General features: G+C 47.5%; 1 non-coding gene across 1 annotated transcript; it reads left to right on the forward strand.

Annotated features, from left to right (window-relative positions):
- Window positions 1-1,201: 1,201 nt before the first annotated feature.
- Window positions 1,202-1,273, forward strand: TRNAP-UGG (transfer RNA proline (anticodon UGG)). Its single transcript has one exon. It is a non-coding gene; the product is annotated as a tRNA-Pro (tRNA).
- The last annotated feature ends 18,836 nt before the right edge of the window (window positions 1,274-20,109 follow it).

Below are 20,109 nucleotides of genomic sequence, written 5' to 3' on the forward strand. Positions count from 1 at the left end.
TCTCTGCGAGCAGACACAAGCAGGTCAGGGGCACCGGCAGCTGGTGTGATCTCCTCCCACATCCCTTTTTGGAGGACCACATGGAGAGACTTAGCGATCCTCGTTTCTCTCGTTGGACACACCCCTGCAGAAGGGCCTGATCTGCTGATGCGGCCGCCGGCAGGCCACTCTTGGGCACCTGCCAAGCCGCTCGTTATTATTTGACAAGGATTTCCTGTGCTGGATCTCTCAGAGATGCTTCCTGCCAAAGGTGCCGAGCAGAGGGGGAGGCAAGGGAAGAAGTGTGGAAGCCCAGTAAAACTTTCTTCTGCTAATTCAGCACTTTGGACTGGAAGGAAAGCACTTCTTGAAACCTGCCAGGGTTAAGACTGCTTCCTTCAAGGACAGGGATGTAGGCTGGGTGGTGGTGCTGCTGGGTGGGTTTCTGGCCGGTTGCTGGAGAAGCTCAGTAGCAGCTTGTCACCTTGGCAAGAAGTGACGAGTGGGTCGCTGCCCAGTTCTGTCCTTGGCCCAGCGTTGTTTATAACCGGATTGGACAAAGGAGTAGTGGGGGTGCTCATCAGATCTGCATGTGACACCAAACTGGGTGGAGTGGCCAATATCCTAGAAGGCAGAAACAGCATTTGAATTGCACTCGACAGAACGGACAACTGGGCCAAAATTAACCAAATGAATTCTGATAGAGATAAATGTAAAGATCTGCATTTAGGTAGGAAGAATTTGTTGCACAAATACAGGATAGGTGACATCTGGCAGTGGCTTGACAGCAATACATGTGAAAAGGATCTAGTGGTTTTAGTAGACCACAAGCTAAACATGAGCCAGTAGTGTGATGCAACAGCTAAGAAGGCTAATGCAATTGATTATGTATTTATTTATTTTCAGAATTTTTACCCCACTCTTCAGCCAAAAAAGGCTTCCAAAGCATCTTCGAAAGATAATTAATAAGACAGTCCCTGCCCACAGGTTTGCAATGTAAAAGATATGACACAAAAGGAAAAAGGATTGGGAAGGAGGAGAAAAAAGCAAAATGCAGGCACCAGTTCTTAGTTTCGAAAGTTCTTATGGATGTTCTTTCTGACAGGGGAAAGTTCCCTGCAGCTGTTCCTTCTCTGGCCAATGTATGGGGCCAGGTTGGTCTCCTCCTTGCTGTGATGTTTCCCCTGGGAGGCAGGGGCTGCATCAACAGAAGTAAAACCTAGGAGCTGTCGCTCAGTGGTAGAGCAGCTGCTTTGGATGCAGAAGGTCCCAGGTTCAATCCCTGGCATCTCCAGGTAGAACTAGGAAGGAGTCCTGCCTCAAACCCTGGAGAGCCTTTGCTGCTAGTCATTGTTGACGATACTGGGCTAGATGGGCCACATAACTGACTCAGTATAAGGCAGCAGCCCATGTCCCTAAGTGTCCAGACCACATCAAGCAGGGCCGGGCAACTTTGGGTGGTCTGGGGGCCAATTTCCAGACTCCCCCAGGGTCCGCAACAAAATCAGTGGCATACTGCTACAGAGACTCCAGAGGGCCACGTTCAACTTGAAAACAAGCTAAATGTGGCACTTTTGAGTCTGCACAGCAGTTTACTGCTGAATTTCAGCAACAAATCAATTCATTTGCCACTGCACCACCACATTTCAGCAGTGCGGGGCAGCAGCAGGGGCGGGGGGTCACACTCAATGCCATGGGGGGGGTCATGCAGCCCCTGGACTGTGTGTTGCCCATCCCTAACTTATAGCCATGGTACCACTCCTGAAGTATTCTCCTGGAGACCTCAGACCTCTGAGGTACCACTGGTCCTGTGTCCAGTTCTGAGCATCGCACCTTAAGAAGGATCTTGGCAAACTGGAAGGTATCCTGAGGAGGGCACCAAAAATGGTGCGGGGCCTGGAGAGCAGGTCCTGTGAGGAGAGGCTGGAGGAGCTGGGTATGTTTCGCCTGGAGGAGAGACGACTAAGAGCGACAGCGTAGCTGTCTTCAAACAGTTGAAGGCTGCCCCATAGATGAGGGCGCCATCTTGCTTTTCTCTGGCTCTAGAGCAGGCTGCCCCAACCGGGTGTCCTCCAGAGGTGCTGGACTGCAACTCCCACAACTGGATGGGAATTATGCCGACTGGGAATTATGTGAGTTTCACTCCAACACATCTGGAGGGCACCAGGTTGGGGAAGGCTGTCTTACCGATACTTAGGTGAGAACTCTGAGCCCGTTGAAGGCGCTAATGTTCCTTTAGAGAGCTGTGGGGGAACCTGAGCATTACTCCTTGCCTTCGAACGTCTCACTTGTGGTTCCCATTTGTGGAATGCTCTCCCAAGGGAGGCTCCCCTGGCAACAACGCTGTTCTCTTTCTGGCAACTGGGCTAAGACCTTTCTGTTTTCACAGGCTTTTACTTTGTAACCAATTAAAGTGGAACGACTTTAATTGTTGGGAGTTGTAGAACAATACAACCACCCATGTTCAAGGTTCTGTTGTTGACATACAACGCCCTAAAGAACTCAGGACCAGGATACCTAGCATGCCACCTTCCTCTATATACACCCAGCTAACTGCCAAGAACTTCAGCAGAAACCTTGTTGGCCATTCCGCAGCCAACAGAATGTCACCAGGGAACATCTCAAAAATGGGTTTTAAACACCTCCTGAAAATGTACTTGTTTATGCTTTCCCTGGCTTATAATTGATCAACATGGTGCTGCTCTATTTTACATTCTCTTTTTAGTGTTTCTTTTTATTTTACTTTTGTTGTTCTACTCAGCGAGATTCAGGACAGATATAAGGAAGTCCTTCACACAACACAGAGTTAAACTATGGAATTCACACACGCTGTAGTGATGGCCAGCAATTTGGATGGCTTGAAAAGGGGACTGGCAAATTCCTGGAGAAGGCTATCCATGGCTACTAGTCTGACAGCTATATGCTACCACCAGTCTCAGAGGGAATATGCTTATGTACACCAGTTGCTGGGGAACATGGGTGGGAGGGTGCTGTTGCACTCATGTCCTGCTTGTGGGTTTCCCAGGAGCAGCTGGCTGGCCACTGTGGGAACAGAATGCTGGACTAGAATAGACCCTGGGTCTAATCCAGCAAGGCTCTTCTTATGTTCTTATGTATTTTGAAATTTTTTAGTGTTATATTGTACTTAACTATGATTTTCTTAAAACAAAAAATTGTATGCAAACCACATAGAGATTTTATTATATTAAGCAGTGTACAAGTACTACAAATAAAGAAAGAAATTGCTCATTTTATCTTACTGCTTATTTATTGCATTTGTAATTTTTATGTCTTCTATTGCTGTCTTTTCCTTGGTTTCTGCAAGCTGCCCTGGAAATGTTTTCACCTGGAGATCCAGTGCGGACAGATGACACTGCCTTGCCCCTTCTGTCTTGAGTGGGGCCTCCATCTCATGCCAACCCTATTTTGGAATCTCCGCTCCTTCCGTCGTCACAGCCCAAACCTGCCCTTCCCTGCTGCCAGATGCTGGCAGGCCGCTACCCTCTTGGCTGAGGGGCTGTGATGCTCTCCTGCTGCCAAGCCAAAGTTGTTTGCTGACACCATTTGGCACAGAGATGGACGCGGAGACCAGCAAGCCTCACTCCAGCTGTTTGGAGAATAAAGCCATAACAGATGGGCAGGTCCCTCCTCAACTGGTGGCTGATGTTTGCCAGCAAGTTTAGAGATTTGGGTGGAAGGAAGGATGGTGATAGAAGCGGCAGCATGTGTTTCTTCTCATCAGCTAAGATTGCAGTTCTGTGCACACTTACTTGAGAATAGGCTCCATTCAACCCAGTGGGACTTAACTTCTGAAAAACCATGCATAGGGCCAGGCTGCTGCATACTGAGGATTGTTATTATGAGACAGAGCACATGCTGAAGACAAGAAACCAGCTGGATAAACATGCAATCCTGTACATGTCTATTCAGAAGTAAGTCCCACTGAGTTCAATGGGCCTTACTCCCAAGTAAATCGGTATAGGATTGCAGCTGGAGCACCTTTTCACAGTGCAACTTTACTGATCATGCAATTAACCTTTTGATATGCAGACGATACCACCCTAATGGCAGAAAGCGAAGAGGATCTCAAGAGCCTCTTGTTGAGGGTGAAAGAGGAGAGTGCAAAAGCTGGTTTGAAACTCAACATTAAAAAAACTAAGATCATGTCATCTGGCCCTATCACTTCCTGGCATATAGAAGGGGAAGAAATGGAAGCAGTGACAGATTTTACTTTCTTGGGCTCCAAGATCACCGCAGATGGTGACTGTAGCCATGAAATTAAAAGACGCTTGCTCCTTGGGAGGAAAGCTATGGCAAACCTAGACAGCATAGTAAGAAGCAGAGACATCACCTTGCTGACAAAGGTCCGTCTAATCAAAGCTATGGTTTTCCCAGTAGTAATGTATGGCTGTGAGAGCTGGACTATAAGGAAGGCTGAGCGCCGAAGAATTGATGCTTTCGAACTGTGGTGCTGGAGAAGACTCTTACGAGTCCCCTGGACTGCAAGGAGGTCAAATCAGTCCATCCTAAAGGAAATCAGCCCTGAGTGCTCATTGGAAGGACAGATAATGAAGCTGAAGCTCCAATATTTTGGCCACCTAATGCGAAGAGAAAACTCCCTGGAAAAGACCCTGATGCTGGGAAAGACTGAAGGCAAAAGGAGAAGGGGACGGCAGAGGATGAGATGGCTAGATAGCATCACGGATGCAATGAATATGAACTTGAGCACACTCCGGGAGAGAGCGCAGGACAGGAAGGCCTGGCGTGCTATGGTCCATGGGGTCACGAAGAGTCGGACACGACTGAACGACTGAACAACAACAACAACAACAATGCCCAACGAACATGCTAGATGCTGTGAGAGACAGTTGGTGGAGACTGGTGGCTCCGATGTTGGGCAGGGGGTGCATTCACTCTGGGTTTCAGTCAGAACCAGTGTCAGAACTCTAAAGGAGGCATCCAAGGTGCGGAAGCTCGAAAGGAGCTATCCAAAGTGCAGAATCATACGGTGCGGAAGCACCACAGGCGGAAGCACTTTGGAGAGCTCCTTTAGAGTTCTGACCAGTTCTGACTGAAACCTGGAGTGGATTCACCGCCCCACAGACTTCGGAGCCACCAGCCTCCATTGTTCCGCTTCCTTGTACTAAACTGTACAACGCTTTGGATGCTCTGCAAGAAATCAGCATATGAAAATGAGAAATGAAAACAATATCAAAGAATAAGCATTCCTGTCCTCCTCCTGCTACAGTGTACAGACAAACACAGCAAGCAACTCTTGGCAGTGATGTGCTTCTCCTGGGGAAGACGTGTCATCGCTGCAGGCAGCCAGCAACACCTCTCTCCGTATACCTTTGTTGTCTGGATGCAGCCCAGCTGGAATCAGCATGCGTTGTGTGACACTCGGGTTCCCGTCCACGGACAAAACCAAAGGTGATCTCAGAATCTCTTTCTGAAAATGGGTCCCACCGGGAAATACCCCAGACCCATTCTGGGTATAGTTGTAATCTTTTCTTGTACGTGTTAGTTAAATGATTGATTTAACTCTGATAAGCTCACACAATTTTCTGGCCAGTAATTGCGTTCTCCTCCAGGGGGTCGCTAAGAAAGTGATGCTTGGGGCAGGGGGAGACTTTTCACACAAGAAGTGTGAGCGAGGTTTTGCCTTTTGGCCCAAAGAGTGAGCGAGAGACGAGATACTTTCCCTAGAATTACCTTATCTATGTTATTCCCTTCTTCACTTTATTAAACAGGACAAATGGGTCATTAACAGACTGCCGCATAAAAAGCAGCAGTCTCACAGAGTGAATATTTGTTTATGTCTCTGGCGGGACACGCTACCTTGCCTCATGGAGGCAGCTTACTCCGTCATTATCTCACTGCTATCTCATGGTTCATGTGCAATTAATGCTGATGATGTATGTATTTACATACTTATTATTTAGATGTATTGGACACCTTGTAAAATAGATTATCTAGGCATCACCAGGCAAATGGGGGGGGGTGCGCGGGCGGGTGTGCGTGCGTGCATGTGTGTGAGAGCATCTATGTGAATAAGCACAAGTGGGGAGGAGCATTCATTTGTCTTCTTTCTGAGCCTTTAACCCTGTTCAACAACTAGTTTACTGGTGGGTCACTTTGGGTAGGAGAAGAAAGGTTACTAGGCCCATCCCCCAGATAGACTTGCTAACCTTTTGACCAGTCCCTGGTCTTAGTCTGTATTCCAGAAAAACGTCTATTTCTGCTTCATTGACTACACTAAAGCCTTGGATTGTGTGGATCACAACAAACTGTGGCAAATTGTTAAAGTGATGGGAGTACCAGACCACCTTACCTGTCTCCTGAGAAACCTGTACAAGGGTCAAGAAGCAACAGTAAGAACCAGAGATGGAACAACCGATTGGTTCAAAATTGGGAAAGGAGTACGACAAGGCTGCATATTGTCACCCTGCTTATTTAACTTATATGCAGAGTACATCATGAGAAATGCCGGGTTGGATGAATCAGAGGTCGGAATTAAGATTGCTGGGAGAATTATCAACAACCTCCGATATGCAGACGATACCACCCTAATGGCAGAAAGCAAAGAGGATCTAAAGAGCCTCTTGTGGAGGGTGAAAGAGGAGAGTGCAAAAGCTGGTTTGAAACTCAACATTCAAAAAACTAAGATCATGGCATCTGGCCCCATCACTTCCTGGCATATGGAAGGGGAAGAAATGGAAGCAGTGAAAGATTTTACTTTCTTGGGCTCCAAGATCACCGCAGACGGTGACTGTAGCCATGAAATTAAAAGACACTTGCTCCTTGGGAGGAAAGCTATGGCAAACCTAGACAGCATAGTCAGAAGCAGAGACATCACCTTGCCGACAAAGGTCCGTCTAATCAAAGCTATGGTTTTCCCAGTAGTAATGTATGGCTGTGAGAGCTGGACTATAAGGAAGGCTGAGCGCCGAAGAATTGATGCTTTCGAACTGTGGTGCTGGAGAAGACTCTTACGAGTCCCCTGGACTGCAAGGAGGTCCAGTCAATCCTAAAGGAAATCAACCCTGACTGCTCATTGGAAGGACAGATACTGAAGCTGAAGCTCCAATATTTTGGCCACCTAATGCGAAGAGAAAACTCCCTGGAGAAGACCCTGATGCTGGGAAAAACTGAAGGCAAAAGGAGAAGGGGACGGCAGAGGAGGAGATGGCTAGATAGCATCACTGATGCAATGAATATGAACTTGAGCACGCTCCGGGAGAGAGCGCAGGACAGGAAGGCCTGGTGTGCTATGGTCCATGGGGTCACGAAGAGTCAGACACGACTGAACAACAAATGCAGACGTTAACGGGTGTTTATTAGAGCGACCATCTAGCCTCCACCAAATAAGATGACAAAAATGGGCACAGATTTCCATTACATTTGCATATGCTGATTTATATACAGAGATGCACATTTAGAAGTAATGACTATAACTAGGAAAGAAATACAATACCTCTCAGCATAGCGGGGAAAACAGTGGTCAGGTGGCCCTTGTGCCGGCACATTCAGCTGTTGTTCAGGTGCTAACTTCGGATTGGACGCAGTTAGCACCTAGAGAGCAGCTGAATTGATTGGACCGGACACCTTCAAATAGAGGCATGTCCTCTCTAAGGTAGAACACCTGGCCACCTGATAGTGCCACGCCCTGAAAAGCTGTCCCTGCTGACTTCTGTGGATCAAGATGCTGTTAGAGGCTTGAGAGCAGGCAGAAGGGCTTCTGTCTCTCTGTTCCGTGGGCAAACCAAGGCCTAGCCAGGGGGGTCTGGAAAGGAGGCAAGAAGTGGGAAGAAAGTGGGGCAGAGAGAGGCCCCAACTGCAGAGACGGGGGGAGAGGGAGAGGGAATTAGAACTTGCTGGATGTATATCTCTTTGCCACTGATTCATATGATATGTGACCTCCTGGCCTGGCTGTCTTGAGTCTGACCTAAAGCCAGAAGTTTCTAGTTTAGCTTGTCAGAAGTGCTTACAGAAGATGATGGAAGTTGGAATTTGTGTCAATACATAAGGCCTTCTGTCAGCTACAATAAAAATTACTTTATGTTGGAGACACAGTTTTGCTAAAATAAATGATGGTATGGCTTCCAGGAACTCTAGTGTCCTGGCTACAGGACGGTGAAACTACAGGTTGAAAAGCTGGGAGGTTTCCTGGAAAAGCCCCTAAACCAAGGGCCAGCATGGTACTGTATATGGGGGATGCAGAACTGGGTCTCCCACGCTCTTTTTCTTTCATTAAAGCAGGCATGGGGGACAACTTGGACTATGGGCACAGTGTGGGGGGAGTGGGATGAACCCTCTCGCTATACATCACAGCCCCACCTCCACCCCTGCCACTGCTATTAGCCACAGAAGGAGAAAGGACAGAGGCCCCCATGTGCAGGACAGGCACCCATGGGTTAACCCTTTCTCCCACAGCATCACCCCCAAATCAGGTTCCTCTGTGGCTGATTTTAATGACAGAAATAAATGTGGGGAGAAACTCCTGGGGCTCATCATGGATCAGCATCATGTGTTGTCTGGCCCATAGAAATTGCTCCTTATTGGGATTAATTAGGACTGTAAGGGGAAAAAAACGCTTCTCAGCTTTCGGATGGTAAAAAAGATTTGGTTAAAATGGAATGTGCAAAACTAGAAGGGAAGGGGAAAGATTTTTTTAAATTTGTTTACTAGTACGTTTCTATACCGCCCAGTAGCTGAATGGGTGTTTGTTTGTTTCTGTACCGCTCAATAGCCGAAGCTCTCTGGGTGGTTCACAAAAATTAAAACCACAAAGTACAACATAAAATATAAAATATAAAAGCATAAAGCTACAAAATAAAAGTACAATATAAAAATGTTGTACCTGATGTGTGTTTGTCACATTATTTCAGTTGCATGCAGACATTTGAATTGTTGCTTAATTCATTATAAATGTTATATAACAGCCTCCCCCTATCTGGCACCATCGAAATGTGTTGGACCACAACTCCCATCCTCCCCCAGCCAGCGCAGCTATTGGCAGGCGGGCTGTGGATGGCAGGAGCTGTAATCCAACTCATCTTGAGGGCACCAGGTCGGAGGAGGTTGATATGGAGCCTGATCTGCCCTTTTCGTACAATGGGGGTCTTGTGTGACGTCGTTTTGTGGCGACAGGGGATGTGCACAGTTCTCGCTCAGGTGCATGCAAAGCCGTCAGGAGTGTTTGCTCCCGACTGTGCTCTGAGCCGGTGGCTTCCTGCAAGTTCCACGATACAATTTCTCAGATGTAGCCTGGAGGCTGCGCTCCAGCCCAAAGCAGGACAGAAGCCGATTCAAAAATCTGTTCGACCCATTCGGTGTCTTCCTCGGCAATGAATGGCTTTGAATGATGCTGATGAAGCCACATCTGGAGTCCCTGGCTGCTGGCTCGCCTGATCTCGATGTGTGTGTCCTACGTTCATAAGGATGGAATCCAGGCAGGGGGACCATGATCTGGAGGACCTGGACCGAGTACGCACCTCTTTCCGACGCACGTTGCCCAGGAGACCGCAGCCTCACTGGCCTCCCTCCCACAGTGCCAGGAACGCGGGCTGGGGAGGAAGGCTGCCCGCGTTTCTGCCGCTGCTGCTCCTGTGCAACTTGACACACAGAAATCAGGCAAGCGAAGTACCTTCCTGGCATGGAGAGAAGTGCTGCTTAAACCCGCTTGCTTCTTGTGTGTGAGGCTGCTGTTAAAGGCACGGGAGCAGGAAGAAAAGTTGGCAACCCAGCTGAGGAGGAGGCCTCGCTGTTTCCACCATCCATAGGTATCCCAAGTCCTCCGTCCTTTTTTGAGTCAGCGCAGCGGCAGGCTGGGCGGCAGAGGCGCCATAACCTCACCTCATTACATCTTCCTCAACAACGTTGTTGAGGGCAACAAGCGTACGCTGCCAGCTTGGCTTGCCAGTTTTATTTATTTGTTTACAATCAATGCAACTAATGAAAATATCAAAATATTAAAAATGGTAGAAATATTAAAGAGCCAGCAGAAAAGTCCATACCCAGAGCAACAGATGAAAGATTAGATGCCTCCAGGGGATGGAAGGTCTCAGCCCAGCATCTAGATGTGTACAGTGAAGAGGATCTCCCTGGGAAGGACTTTCCTCAAGCAGGGGGCCACTGCAGAGAAGGCCCTTTCCCTGGTACAGCCTGGCTCGTGCCCCAAGTACTGATGGCCCATACGGCGCATGCCCAAGAACTTTGCAAGGGACCTCAGCTCCTTTGCAAATCATCAGCCATGGCTGGAATTTCAGCCTACTCCAAGGAGCTTTCCTATGTGACCTAAGAAACCATCAACATTTCTGTGACTGCCAGGGAAAGGGACAATAACAACTATTCCTCTAGAAAATTGCCTGAAGGATGTAGTGGGTGGGTGTGCTGATCATAGAAAATGGGGTTAAGCAGCAGGTTTAAGGGATACCATTAAAAAGCAGCAGATTCCCAATTATTTCATAATATTTTAAGCATAATAGATTTCCTGTCTCAGGCACCAAAACATTTTGAGCTGCCCCTGGGATGAAGGAAAAGTTGACACACCTGATATCCAGGAGACCCTGGCCTGAACAGTCTGTTTAGGAACATTCTATTGTGTCAAACCCTCAGCGCATTTAACCCAGTATTGTCACCACTGAGAGCTTTTCTATACGAGCTGTTAATTGGCTGTTAATGCACTGTCTCTCCTTTTGGTTTCATTGCAGAATTGACATCCAAGTGCTACTCAAGAAATGTTTCTTTTCCTGCTTTTTTGCTACATAACCTCTAGGTGGCACTGTGGTAAAACAGAATGGTGCATTTACGCAAGAAGAAATCACGCTTTCTTTCACATTCACAATTAAATGCTGCATTTTCCCTGCTCTAAAAAACCTCACTGAAAGTGCTGGTTAGTCACAGAAGTGAAACTGGAGGGTCATGACAGAGATGCCAGGGATTGTATTTGGGACCTTCTGCATGCAAAGCAGGTGCCTTACCACTACGCCATGGCCCTTCCCTCCATTTCTCTTTGTTTATGTATTCTTGCAAACCAAGGTAGAGGTTGGTTTGTGGAGAGGGAGACAAAAGGCTTGGAGAGGAGGGGGGGGCAGAATATGAAATCTATGCCAAGCTATTCTACCATATTTTCACATAACTGCCCTTGAACTTATAATGAAGAAGATAGTAGGAGCCTGTCTCCTCCACCTTTACAGAGCAAATTCAAGCATTTCTTTCCTTTTGATAAATCCTTGGATTTAAAGTTTGCACCCCTTTTTAAAAGCACAGAAGAGAACAATTTCATCACAGGTTTTGTATCTGTTTTGAGAACTTGCTTTTGATGGCTGATGGCATTTGGAAGCGGCAGGCAGAGACTGCATCACTGCACAATGAGGAACAACAGACGATTTGCCAGCACCTGTAGTTCTAAGGAGGGCACCTTTTGTGGAGACCCGAGCAAGTTCTCACTAACTGGGGGCAGGGCAGGGGTGCTTGTAATGCACCTCAGTACAATTTGATTGCAGATTTTAAAAATAAAAATCCATCTAGGGAAGAATTTAGTGCCACAAGTATAGAATGATGTGAGCCTGGCTCTGCCTTGGATCACATAAACTGAGATATTAATTCATTTGCATTAAGCTATTTCATTCTTGCTAGAATGAGAGAAACTTTGCTAGAACCATTTTCAGACACTGTGAATTCCATCTTGCAAAGATATAGAGAAATACATTAGGCAAGGCAGGGTTGCTGAATTACATTGCAAAATGGGCCAATCCATTCAGTTCTGCACATGGGCAATATTGTAAGGAAGCATATCGGCTGAGACCATAAACCACCAGAAACACAGTTGTCACGGTGGAGAGGTGGGGACAGAAGGGAGGGGTAGTTGCAACATTCCCCATCAGGAGAACATCCTATTCTTTCTCCTTCTCGCCCTGCTTTTTTTTTTTTTAGTTTTCCATATTCTAATAAACTTATTTTCCCCATACTACACTTTACAGCTCTCTCAGAAAGGCGATTACACTGCAGAGAAACGTTGCATAGCCACACAGAATCATTCTAACTGATAATGTATCAGTAGGCAGAATGCACAATAGGATAGCCTTGACTGAACTTTTAAAAAATGCACATCGTTTAACGATGGAATTTGCTACCACAGGATGTACTGATGAAGACTAACCTGGACAGCTTTAAAGGGGGATTAGACAAATTCATGGAGGAGAAGCCTTTCAATGGCTATCGGTCATAATGGCAATATATTACCTCCAGTATCGGAGTCAATCTTTTATTGATTGGTTGATTTTAATGTATGTATCGCAGCGTCATCCCAAAGAAGATTTCAGGGCAATGTACATAAAAATGGAAATGAGATGATCATGTTCAGTAAAACACCTGGAGTGAGAGATTGAGAGCTTCACCACATGAAGCTAAAATCCCACATCCTTACCAGGGCTTCTGCTTCTGGATTCTTAAGGGATTAAGATCAGCTCCTTTACGTGGGCGGACACATGCTTTGAATTTGGGAATTCCTTTCACGGCAAGTTCTATGTTTTGTTTTACAGCCACTAGATGGAACTGAATAGCAGAACTGCGCAATTATACACGGGCAATATATCAGATTAGAATTCCTTATCGGGTTATCTCCAATTTTTTAAAAAGCAGGATAAAGGTCAGAAAGCACAAAGATGCCCTGGAGGTTGACAAAAGGAACCACAAACTTCCATGAGTGACCAATCACAAGTGTACAATAAAAGCCTTGTGTAGAAATGCTCTGAGAGATCCTCCCTCCTCCATCTACAGGGATTCTGCAGCCACAACACCAACCCACCCACACCCACACACATTTATTATGCCCCAATGACTGCCCAGAGAAGGCTGGACTCTTTTCTACTGTTCCTGCTTCTTTTCCAGTTATCTACATCCCCTATAGTGGTAAAAATATATTAGTACATACAGATAGAACACCCATGCTACAGTTTATTTTGAATCATAGAATCATAGAATAGTAGGGTTGGAAGGGGCCTATAAGACCATTGAGTCCAACCCCCTGCTCAGTGCAGGAATCCAAGTCATAGCATCCCTGACAGATGGCTGTCCAGCCTCGTCTTCAACGCCTCCAGTGTGGGAGAGCCCACCACCTCCCTAGGGAATGGGTTCCATTGTCATATTGCTCTGACAGTCCAGATGTTTTTCCTGATGTTCAGCTGGAATCTGGCTTCCTGTCACTTGAGCCTATTATTCCATGTCCTGCATTCTGGGATGATCGAGAAGAGATCCTGGCCTTCCTCTCTGTGACAACCTTCCAAGGACTTGAAGAGTGCTATCCTATCTCCCCTCAGTCTTCTCTTCTCAAGGCTAAACATGCCCAGTTCTTTCAGTCTCTCCTCATAGGGCTTTGTTTCCAGTCCCTTGATCATCTCTGTTGCCCTCCTCTGAACTCTCTCCAGTTTGTCTGCATCCTTCTTCAAGTGTGGTGCCCAGAACTGGACACAGTACTCCAGATGAGGCCTAACCAGTGCTGAGTAGAGGGGAACTAGGACTTCCCGGGATTTGGAAGCTATGCTTCTATTAATGCCGCCCAAAAGAGCATTTGCCTTTTTTGCAGCCACATCACACTGTTGGCTCATATTCAGCTTATGATGGACAACAATTCCAAGATCCTTCTTGCTTGTCGTGTTGTTGAGCCACGTATCCCCCATCTTGTAACTGTGCATTTGGTTTCTTTTTCTTCAGTGCAGATCTTAGCATTTATTCCTATTTAACCTCATCTCTGGGTCACTATGAATGTGAGAGACAGAAGAGAACTATATTGAGAGAAAGCCCTTTGGCTTGCCCTGAGCTTCTCACATTTAATTGGTGAGAAAGTTTCTACATCATCAAAAGATGCCTGGACTAAAGGAGCTAATTCTCTGCTGTAGGAATTGTTTCAGCTTTCCAAAATCTAGCACTCACCCTCTTGGCTCCTAATTACTGAAACCTTGGCAGGTTTGGTTCTTTTTCAGAAGACTGTGCTTCCCAACTTGTATGAAGAAGCACTGCTTGAAGAGAGCTGGCGACTAAAGTCCATTGCACACGGATGTCTGTGCTGCATCACAGGAGCCTGTCAAGCAGGGGCGCTCCACTGCATGAGTATATAAGTATCTCTCTCCCCACAGCCACAGCAACAAAACTCAGTGTCTGCAAAGGAAATTTTCAGTGGGGTCTCATCCCATCTGAAATGAGCTTCTTCAACACATACTGGCAATGTTGGGCCACCTCTGGATGCCTGTCCACTCCCAATGGGGAATTTCCACCTAAGCTTACATTCTAATCAAGTTCTGCATTCTCTAGCTCTTAACAGCTAAGTTTCCATTGCAGCTAAAACAATCAGGAAATCAAGACCTTACAGCTGGTAAACCAAAGATACCATCCTAATTCAAATACTATCAAACCTCTGAGTTGTACCAGATCTCTGGCTGAGATCATAGAGATCATAGAATCATAGGGTTGGAAGGGGCCTACAAGACCATCGAGTCCAACCCCCTGCTCAATGCAGGAAGCCTGATTCCCAGGCGGTCTCCCATTCAAGTACTAACCAGGGCTGACCCTGCTTAGCTTCCAAGATCAGGTGCATCCAGCCCTTTGCTCCTGCTCATAATTATTACAAAGGAGGAGTGGGGCTTTGGGGAAGGGAGGGGATTCACCTGAGGCCCCACTGGCTGGGTGGGGCAGCCTAGCAGGCTAGATTTACCACAGAGGCCAGACGTTCCTCATCCCTGAAGTAAACCAACAGAGGGATGTGTAATTTAAGAGCCTTTTGCTCCAGTTGCTGTTGATTGCTGTCTAGAACACCCACAGATCCAGAAAGCCTTTCTTTTCTAGCCACTGTCCAATATGCTTCGCAAGATCTTCATTCTCTTTACTTAGAAACTGCTCTAAAGGGAGCTGATGGGCAGTGGAAGGATAGGAATTCCAAGTGATGATTTGGATGACTGAGCTTTGCACACCTCAACCAATTAGGAAGCATAAGAACTTCAGAAGAGCCCTGCTGCATGAGACCAAGGGTCCACCTAGTCCAGCATTCTGTTCACACAGTGGCCAGCCATCTGTCGACTGGGAACCCACAAGCAGGGCATGAGCGCAACAACACCCTCCCACCCATGTTCCCCAGCAACTGGTGCAGATAGGCTCACTGCCTCTGGTACTGGAGGTAGCACAGAGCCATCAAGACTAGTAGCCTTCGATAGCCTTTTCCTCCACTGATAGCCATTTCTTCCATGAATTTGTCCAACACCCTTTTAAAGCCATCCAAATTGGTGGCCATCACTATATCCTGTGGTAGCGAATTCCATAGTTTGACTACATGCTGCGTGAAGAAGTCCTTCCTTTTATTTGTCCTGAATCTCCCACCAATCAACTTCAAAGGATGACCCCGAGTTTCTAGTATTTTGAGAGTGGGAGAAAAAATGTCTCCCTATCCACATTCTCTGCACCATGCATAATTTTGTAGACCTCTATCATGTCTCCCCTTATCCTCCTTTTTTCCAAACTAAACAATCCCAGGTGTTGTAATCTTCTGTCAGAGGGGAGATGCTCCAGCCCCTTGATCATTTAAGGTCACAATCCTATCCAGATAGGCAGCCGCCTCCAAACTTGGAGGCGGCTACCTATCCAATGCAGGGCAGGAGAAGCATGGAGGGGATAATTCCCTCTGTGCTCCTCCTGCCCTACATTTTTGTAGATTGTGGCTGTCTAGCCATGGGAGGGCTGAGCGGGGAAGGAGGCTGCTGTACGACACATTGGATGTGTCGTACAGGCATTTCCGCCCTCCCGCCCCGGAACGCCTCCAGACACACCCCTTTTTGGCCACTCCGCACTCCTCTTGTGAGCACAGAGGATGGGGTTGTTCCATGCTGCCTCAGTGGCAGAGCAGAGGTGGGGGGAGGTCGGTTCTCCAGCAACCAACCTTGGAGCGTGAGCTCCGAGGTCAGTTCCCGGAAAACAAGATATCCTATGGCCGTCTAGCTGCTGTCTAGCAGCCATAGGACTGCTCCCTTCGTTGCCCTTTTCTGCACTTTTTCCAGCTCTACAATATCTTTTTTTAGGTGTGGTGACCAGAACTGGACACAATATTCCAAGTGTGGCCACACCACAGATTTGTATAGGGGCAGTAGGATGTTGGCACTTTTAGTCTCAATTCCTTTCTAATTATGCCTAACATGGAGTTGCCTTCTTTACAGCGGCCGCACACTGGGTTGACATCTTCATTGAGCTGTCCACCACAACCCCAAGACCTCTTTCCTTGTCAGTCACTGCTAGCTCAGATCCCATCAGGCTATACTTGAAGTTGGGATTTTTTTGCCCCAACTTGCATCACTCTACGCTTGCTTACACTGAACCGCACTTGCCATTTAGATTCCCATTCTCCCAGTTTGGAGAGATCCTTTTGGAGATCTTCACAATCCCTTTTTGTTTTAATCACCCTAAATAATTTGGTGTCATCCGCAAACTTGGCCACTTCACCACTCACTCCTAATTCCAGATGATTTCATAGAATCATAGAATAGCAAGGTTGGAAGGGGCCTACAAGGCCATCGAGTCCAACCCCCTGCTCAATGCAGGAATCCAAGTCAGACCATCCCTGATAGATAGCTGTCCAGCCTCATTTTGAATGCCTCCAGTGTGGGAGAGCCCGCCACCTCCCTAGGTAATTGGTTCCATTGTCATATTGCTCTAACAGTCAAGACTTTTTCCTGATGTTCAGTCGGAATCTGGCTTCCTGTCACTTGAGCCCATGATTCCGTGTCCTGCACTCTGGGATGATCGAGAAGAGATGCTGGCTTTCCTCTCTGTGACAACCTTTCAAGTACTTGAAGAGTGCCATCCTATCTCCCCTCAGAACAGGTTGAAATGCATTGGTCCTATTACAGATCCCTGTGGGACCCCACTATTTGCTTCGTTCCACTGAGAGAATGTACTGTTTATTCCTCCTCTCTGCTTTCTGTTCTTTAACCAGTTTCTGATCCATAAGAGGACCTGTCCTCTTATGCCATGACTGCTAAGTTTGCTCAGGAGTCTTTGGTGAGAGACTTTGTCAAAAGCCTTTTGGAACTCCAAGTAAACAATGTCTACCAGATCACCCCTTTCTACATGTTTATTGACACTCTCAAAGGACTCTAAAAGGTTAGTGAGACAGGACTTACCTTTGCGGAAGCCGTGTTGATTCTTTTTCAGCAGGGCTTGTCTTTCTATATGCGTACTAATTTTATCTTTAATAACGCCTTCAAGCAATATACCCAGAACAGATGTTAGAGACTCAAGAGGCAACCCAAGATGCAACTTACCATAATAAACATTCTAGGTTTCATTGGGGAAATCCTCTTTCAGTGGTTATGCGGTTTTCTGGTTTGGACACAGTTTAATGATGAAACAACCCTCAACTGGGCCGCATCATGTACAGGCAAACATCCTTGTTTTTACTGCTTTGTATAGGTCACTCTCCTTTTGCGGCCTTCTCAAACCTTCGATGTGGGTAGAATCAGAGTGTGTGGCAGTGGGATGGGGGGCAAACACTCCTGATTTTTACACATTCATTCTCCCCAGACTGAACATCTCAGAAAGGCTGATGTTGTTCTAGCTTTTTATTTGCCCAAATGAAGCCATTTTGCCAGCCTTGCAATCTCTGTTCTGAGTCTGATAATGGGATTATTTGAAGTAAAATATTGATTCTAGGTAGAAGATTTATTTTAGCGTTTGCACTTCTGTCAAGGAAGTATCAATGTCTCCACCTCTTTTCTCTCTCTCCTTTCATTATTAGAAAACAATTGACTATATTTTTTTCTCCACAATTTCACTTGGATTTGAAAGAATGATGAATCCCAAATAGTTCCCAAAAGTGGTAATCCATTGCTAAGGAAATTTGTGCATGAATGGCATCTGGACCATTCTGGGCAGACATCCTCCCACCACTTCAGATTCATCATAATTAAATTTAAAACCTCAGATGTTTCTATATTCTTGCAGTTCTGCTAAGTCTCTGCAAAAGAGCTTTCTCCAGGACACTCATCAATAAAGCAGTGTCTTCTGCAAACAGCATAATTTCGCCCATAGAATTTTCATGGTGGGTCCCCCAATTTGGAGTTCTTTTTTCTAATGGTTTCACAATGTGCTCAACTGAAATCACAGAGAGAAGTGGGGGACAGGGGACACCTCTGCCTCATCCCTTCCTGCAGTGAAAATGCATCAAATGCTACTACACCACTTAGCATACAAGGCACTGAATGGACGCCCCACCTCCATCCTTGGAACAACAACACTGGAGAAGTGTTTAAGCAATCCAGCGCTTCTTTCAGGGCCACAATGGCCAGGGCTGCTTGTGATCTGGACAATAAGAAAGCGGTGGACAGAAAGTAGTTCTCCAGAAGCCTGGGACTTCAATGCCTTGCACTCCTGACCATAGGCCATGCTGGCAGGGGCTTCTGGGAACTGAAGTCCCAAACATCTGGAGATCTACCTTCTGCCCACCTCTGCAATGATGCTTAAGGCTGAGCAGCCCCCGAGTATCGTCAGAGGCCTGCCTGTTGGATATGAACACAGACCTGTCAGAACCATGGAAATGCCTATAACTTTTGTTAAGATACTTAGCCAGCAGAGTCATAAAGGTCTTTGCATCTTGATTCTCTTGTGCAGAAATTTGATTGGGCTTTGCTGTCACACAGACCATACCGACTGGGGCAGGGTCAGTCCACTTTTCTTCTCTGCTTCCCCCACCCCCACCCCCACCCACACACTCAGGTGCCGTTGTAACACATGCAATTCTCACTTAAAGGCTAATTTTTGCCTTGGTGCTTTAAGAGCAGAGGCGCTGAACCTCTTTCAGCCCCAGGGCCAGAACCCGTTTTGGAGAAGCTCTCTCCTGGCTGCATTCCAGTAGAGGGTGGGGCAGAAGGCAAAAGGAGCCGTGCCAAAAAATAACAGCATGTTTTAGCTTCAAGCTCTTTCTGCCCGTAACTGAGCCTTCGGAGAGACACTTCAACCAGGGGTGTTGCGGTGGCAGGTCTCTCTGGGGCGTCGCTCCTGCACTTTTATCGAAGCCGGCCCCCAGCCGCGTCACAGTCTGCTGGGGGGAGGAGGGAGCAAGGATGGGGGTGCTGGCAACTGGCAGCTGCCTCTCGCCTGCCACGCGAGCCGGCCAGACAAAGGGGGCGAGAGAGGGGCCTGAGGGAGCTCTGCGGCCTCCTCTCAGTGCCCGCCATTCTCCTCCTCAGCTCTTGGCTTCTCCGCCCGTCCCCGCTTGGAGCCTGCGCACCCGGCACTGCCCTCATCGTCCTACAGCACCAGCCACCCGTTCAGGGCCACTGCTGCTGCTAGCCACAGCAGCAGCAGGAGCGGGGGGGGGGGCGCTGCCACCACTGTTCCCTTGTGGGGCAGGGCAGGCAGCTGGAAGAGCCCTAGAGCCATCGCTGCTGCTGCTGCTCTTGCCAGGCATGGGACAGGAAGCGTGGCCGGTCCCCCCACTCCGGAGAGCAGCCTCGCCTGGCGAAGGGTGAAGTGGCCCTCTCTTGCAGCCCGCCCCCTCTTGCTCGGAGAGGGGCAGAGGGAGGAGCTGCCCACCGTGCCTGCGCCGACGCCATCCGGTTTCAGGGAAGGGCGGGAGCGCATGGGCCAGGCGAAGTTGCTTGCTGGAGACGCTGGTCCTGATCATCAGTGCCGTGCCCCAGCAAGCCCGGCCGCGTGTAGAGCAGTGGCGGCGCAGCGTGCCTGAGCTGCTGCAGCGAGAGACGCGAGGTGCCCCCGCCCCAGACTTGCTGGACCCCTCAGACTCAGGGAGGGCGACTCAGTCAGTCTGTTGGGTGGCGGCGGCAGAGTGTGGGTTTGGGGCTTGGGGAGGGCAGAGAGAAGAAAGAGGAAGTCTGTAGGAGTGGAAAAATAAATGACAAGAAATTTTAAAAATTAAAAGGATAAGAAGTACCTGGGAATAAACCCCACTTAAATCTATATACTTACTCCCGAGAAGGGATCCCTATGTTTATACCTGGCAAATATTTCCAAAAACTCTGTGCTTTGTTTCGTAAATTCTTTAAAGTTGAGTTTATGGGGTAAGGTGAATACACTTAAGATGAATAACATACCTCAAATTATTTATGTTATACGAGGGATCCCTATACT

This window comes from Heloderma suspectum, chromosome 2 (genome assembly GCF_057233095.1).
Source record: "Heloderma suspectum isolate Gila_16-S chromosome 2, 16-S_ref, whole genome shotgun sequence".
Classification (NCBI taxonomy): Eukaryota; Metazoa; Chordata; class Lepidosauria; order Squamata; family Helodermatidae; genus Heloderma; species Heloderma suspectum.